Below are 6454 nucleotides of genomic sequence, written 5' to 3'. Positions count from 1 at the left end.
CTGAAGTACTTTTCAGGGACTGACTCTTGTGCCCGAAGTCCTTTGTCCTCAATGGAGGTAAGTGGGACTGGAAGACTGACAACATATTACTGGCCTTCTATTATATATCATCCATATGTGCAGAAGGAAATGAGTTGTTACATCAGATGTGTTTCAGTCATGAACTACACAGCTTGTTTTCAGTCGTGATACATACTTAAAATGAAACGACTGTGTTGACCTTTCGTTCTGTTTGTCGTTGGGATGGAAGTGGGTCCAGTTGATTGTAAAAATATGTTCATGGGCTCAAAGCAGTTTCAAACTTGATTCTATTCCTTGGGTAAACCAAAGCACTGCCCACTCCCTCATTCAACCAACCACCTCAACCAATCAACCAATCAAATGTTATCCAGGTCATAGGCTGGGATTCAAAGTCAACTAAAATACTCACCAGGGAGGAGTTCATCATGGGACCACATTCAAGTCTAGTTTGAATGAGCCTGATCTTTACATTGATCCAGGAGCCTCTTTCAGTGAATGTTTCTGTTAAAGATGTGTCTCCCTGCCCATAATTATGGAGACGTGTCCGTGAGACATCATTACATGTGACCACCAGGTTCCCCCATTTAAGACAGCAGGTGATAAGAGGAGTTGCTGCAGTCTTTAAAGGATAATGTAATTTGATTTGACTTTGGAAAATAGTTCGATGACATTTATTACAAGAGAATGGTGGATACAGTTCAGTGGGTAATCATGTATTGATGGGACTTGGCGTGGACAGAATGTGGGGAGTAGCAAAGAGCCAAGACATGAAAGGGAATGAACATTCACTACATGTAACAATGTATAGATATGTCAAAAAGAATTGTAAACCTGGACCAAGTGTATTGAATTGTATCATACTGATAGGTGTGAACAAATCTGTTTTTGAAGTGTTTTCTATGTGAAGGAACAGACCTTTCAACTGACCAAACGGTTGAAGATCACTGTATTGAAGTTTGTCATTTTACGATTTCCTGCTTCAGAGTTGAAGGAAGACAATAAAATTATGGCTGCCATTTAACAATTAAACATTTCCAGATTGTCGACAGCTAATGATGTCAACGGATGCACTCTCCACTTTCAAACTATCTGTTAGATTGATTCGAGGTGGTTAGACCTGTCACATAACTAGATATACCTCAGACACACAGTACATTAGATATACTCAGTCACACTGTACATTAGATATACTCAGACACACAGTATATAAGATATACTCAGATTACTACGTATATTAGATATACTCAGACACACGGTATATAAGATATACTCAGACACACAGTATAATAGATATACTCAGTCACACTGTACACATTGGGGAATATACTCAGTCATACATTGTACATTAGATCTACTCAGACACACAATATACTACATATACTCAGGTATATTAGATATACTCAGTCACACAGTATATTAGGATATACTCAGACACACTGTATATTAGATATACTCAGTCACACAGTATATTAGATATACTCAGACACACAGTATATTATTAGATATACTCAGACACACACTGTACATTAATAGATATGCTCAGACACACAGTATATTAGATATACTCAGACACACAAGTATATTTGACATACTTAGTCACGCCATACATGAGATATACTCAGACACACAGTATATTAGATATACCTCAGACACACTGTACATTAGATATGCTCAGACACACAGTATATTAGATATACTCAGACACACTGAACATTAGATATACTCAGTCACACTGTACATTAGATATACTCACCAGTATCACGGTATATTAGATATGCTCAGTCACACTGTACATTAGATATACTCAGACACACTGTACATTAGATATATTCAGACACACACTTGTACATTAGATATACTCAGACACACAGTATATTTGACATACTTGAGTCGCGCATACATGAGATATACTCAGACACACAGTATATTAGATAGATATACTTAGTCACACAGTATATTAGATATACTTAGTCAATCTATACATGATATATACTCATTCACACTATACAGTAAGAAATACCTATCTTCACACTATATATTAGATATACTCAGACACACAGTGCATTACAGTCAGGAGGTCGTTGTAAATGTAGTTAATTGGAATATTTACAGATGCAATGATCACTTGAGAAAGAATCAAAAGATCTATTTTGTGTTACTGAAACTGAATACTTTGATTTCACCTGAACTGTAATTACAAACATACACACGACCACGTCCACCTACACAAACTCCAGCGTGCGGGCACGGAGACACCATCATCTGCAGTGAGTATGTTTCTGACAAACTGTCCTGACTCAGTGAGATGAACAACAGTGTGTTGATAGTAGTCAGTAACAAGGATGTCACCTGTGCTGGTACTTGTGCGATACCAAGTGAACTTCTCAGTGTTGTGCGTCCTGGTGTAGGGTGGAAACACAACGTCCCCTTCCAGCTGTCAGGGCACAGGACACACTTCGAACCGCCATCCGACACAAGGATGTTTCCTGTTCTTGTTGTACAAAGAAAGGAAGGATAATGTATAATTTCTTTTCCGCTAACTACAGCGTTCATCGACTTCAGGACGCTTCCCTCTCATGTCCAGAATATCCACATATTTATCACTATCAGAACCTGCTGCTAGTGCTGATGGTGTCAGAGACGTTATACCCCTGTACTGTTTGCTTGGTTGTGATGGCTGACAGCAGCACCAGATCAGGGTTCACTTTGAACTGTTTACAATCTGTCTGGTATCCGTTACAGTGACGGCCACCTGGTTGAAGTTTCAGCCTTGTTATACCCCACGGAGACCATCCCAGTTGGAGCTTGCTGTGACATCGTTGTTTGTTCCCCGGTGTAGAAGGACTTCACACTGTTGTTGGTGTAGTCTGTTACAACCAATGTGTCTGTACCTTTATTCACTGCCAACACTGTTAAGTCAGCAGGGTATACTTCATACCGGCCTCCCTGCTACCCTAACGTTAATGGAGTCCTGGTAACACAGGAGCAGCCTTCAGGTCCAGCATTATTACCAGTGTCTTCTGACACAGGAGCAGCCTTCAGGTCCAGCACGTTACCAGGTCTTGTGACACAGGAGCACCCTTCAGGTCCAGCACGTTACCAGGGTCTTGTGACAGAGGAGCAGCCTTCAGGTCCAGCACAAGTTACCACAGTGTCTTGTAACACAGGAGCAGCCTTCAGGTCCAGCACGTTACCAGTGTCTTGTGACACAGGAGCAGCCTTCAGGTCCAGCACGTTACCAGTGTCTTGTGACACAGGAGCAGCCTTCAGGTCCAGCACGTTACCAGTGTCTTGTGACACAGGAGCAGCCTTCAGGTCCAGCACGTTACCAGTGTCTTGTGACACAGGAGCAGCCTTCAGGTCCAGCACGTTACCAGTGTTTGTGCACAGGCTGTGCCTCCAGGTCCAGCCGTTACCAGTGTCTAGTGACACAGGAGTAGCCTTCAGGTCTAGTATGTTACCAGTGTCTTGTGACACAGGAGCAGCCTTCAGGTCCAGAACGTTACTCGTGTCTTGTGACACAGGGGCTGCCTCAAAGTTCACCATACCGTCATATTTGACATCTTTCTCACCCAGCTGTAGATCGTCCAGTGCTCTACTCAGCATATCTCCGTTCTGTCTGAACATGATCCTGGCTATTCTCCACCTCTTCTTCAAGTCTACGTCTCCATCAACATCCACACCACCGGCCTCACATCCCTGATACATCTCATACACGTCCATGTCACCATCGGATTGTAGAATCTGGATCTCATCAGCTCAGTTTGTTGTCGGTACATCTGTACTTGATATTTCACCTCGACTTTAGGTCAGCTGTCAGTTGTTCAATGTGCTTTCAGAAACTTCTTTCAGTTCATCTAGAAGTTTATTTTCCATCAGAGTTATCTTCTCGCTTTGCGGTGACCAAAAGACTTGATGTCATGTTCCATTCTTTGCATATCGATCTTTTCTCAGAAACGACGTTCACTCCTAACAGCATCAACTTTTGCTTCCATTTTTGCTGCTTCTTCGAAATAGTTTCCTTCTTATCTCAACAGCTGAGACTTTAATGCAGGTAATTCCGACTCCAGTGTGACAACTGATTCACATTTCCTGTGATAGATAACACAACAGGTGTGACGGGTGACTTCTTTGCAATCTTTGCACAGAATTTGATGTTTTTCATCATATTGTTCTTTACACTTGAGGTTTCGTTTCCCTGGGGATAATGGCTTCACTAGTCAGGGCAGTTGTATCGTGATGATGACGAGTGGATGAGATGCGGCTGTGTGCACCAGCACATACATCGCACATGGCGTCATCGCATTACCGGAAAAACACCACACACAGTCGCTGGAGTTCTCTTCCCTCTCGGGAAGTGACGGCACGTGCAGTTCTTTGTATACGGACAAAAACCGCTGCTGAATGAAAAGCATTCAGCATCGTATCATCGAAGTGTTTGTTCCCACGCCCCCAGCTATTTTAAGGGCGGTAGGCTAGCCTTTGTAGTCAAAGCTGCTCGATAGTCACGCCCGAAAAACCGGGTTGATTTCCCCCCAGATGGGCACAATGTGCCGGCTATTTCTGATTTCCCCGCCGTGATATTGCTCTAATATTGCCAAAGGCGACATAAACCAAACTCACTCATCCTATCTGTATTTGTAGTTGCTTTGGGCATTTTTTGGTGGTTTATGAATTGTTGTTACTAGTAATGTTTGTGTAGCTATGGTTTGGCATGAAATGCGTGGACCCAGTTTTTGTAAATGTCCTCTTCATACAATGATCCAATCGATCTCCGACTGTGCAAGTGGATGTTTTGTAATGGGCAACCTAATCTACATTGTAAATCACCGATTTTATGCATTTGTGATGAAGAATCTGTCTACATGTAACTGTCAACAAAATAAACAACTATGAACTGGACTGCTTTTAGAGGAGGAGCCAATGACCTGTAACGGCTTAGTGTTGTTGGAGTCATAAGGTTCAACGATTCGTCAGTATGAGTCAGCTATGCAGGACCACAGGTATGAGAAGGAAGTGTCACAGGTCGTGAATGAAGGAGTAAAGGTGGGTGCCAACTATTAACCATCATGCGGGTTTGTTTCTCTGGGATTCTTCAGCATTAACCACAAAACCACAAATGAGTGAGAATTATTCTGTAGAGTTAAAAATCTTTAAATTTGGCAATATTAATGTCATATTTTGTTTATGCAGTACCTAAGTGGAAATGCATTAAGAGTACACAAGAACATTATATTTGCAATGAAATCATTAATCGGACCACCTATGGATTTGGAGACTCAGCCTTTGTTAAAGCCCCGTTCCCTCGGACACAAGCGCACACAATCATGCGCACTCATCGAAGAAAAGATAGAATGAAGACAAAAGTGTTATGTTTTGATGTCGTTCACATTCCAAATTAAGCAATGCATTTCCAATAGCTTTAAGCATATAGATGGTTAATATTTATATTTTCATGATAGATTTTATGTGAAATGAGTGTTTTCATTTACACTAAGTCGTTGGAATTAGTCAGTGCTGTCATGAAAGAAAGATTCATCATTTTCTTTGAGGCATATCTGGCTGGATACTAGTATTATCTGTTAATATAATAGCAGAATTAAACTTCATCAGGTTCCTCCATTTTCCACATAGGAGTCATCAGTGTCAGACAAATGACAACTGGATTAACTGTTTGCTCCTTCAAGCCATCTTTGAGCCAGTACTCTTTCTCCACCTTCTTGACATATTCAACACATGCATGCAAGCGTGCAATGTCAATGTCACATATAGCGAGATGTTGACAATGTGCTTGACATCATTCAACAGATTGATTTTTCAGGTCACTGTTACTTTTAAGGTCTCCCCAGATAAAGTTCGATTGGGTTGAGATCACAGTGGTATGGTGGTAATCTCAATTATGGCCGTGTTGGCGTAGCATGTTGTCAATGTTATATGTGGGTGGAAGGTTTGTTAGGTTTAAATCAAAGGGGTACAACTTGTGGTTTTGGTGGCCTTAATTGAAGTGTCTATTGTTATTTGTTAGCCATTGCTTTTGCATATCTGACTTCTTTGTTGTTCGAGGAAGTTTAGGTACCTATTGTTTGGATCTCGAACACTGCAACTGACTTGAGGAGCATTGTCCATGACAATACCAAGAACTTTTGTAAAACTAGCAGGCACTGGCAACAATTGTTCCTCAACGCTACTGTGTAACCGTTGAGCATTGGGATTTCTTTATGATGATGGTCATCTATTGCTCTTTGACCGGAAATACCAGATCACACCCAGGTAGGAATCCCGCGAGTGGGAACCAGCGATGAAGAGCGATTAACGCGTTCACCTTTGCCTGTTGGTGGCATTTTCTACCATAGTGCGGATCGACGTGGGTATGCACTGTCTACAGCTTGCGAGTCGCATCAGAACATGGGTTCGAACCCATCCTCTCTATAGC

This window comes from Haliotis rubra, unplaced genomic scaffold (genome assembly GCF_003918875.1).
Source record: "Haliotis rubra isolate DU_JTF1 unplaced genomic scaffold, ASM391887v1 Scf939, whole genome shotgun sequence".
Taxonomy (NCBI): Eukaryota; Metazoa; Mollusca; class Gastropoda; order Lepetellida; family Haliotidae; genus Haliotis; species Haliotis rubra.
Note: the sequence above shows the minus strand (reverse complement) of the source record.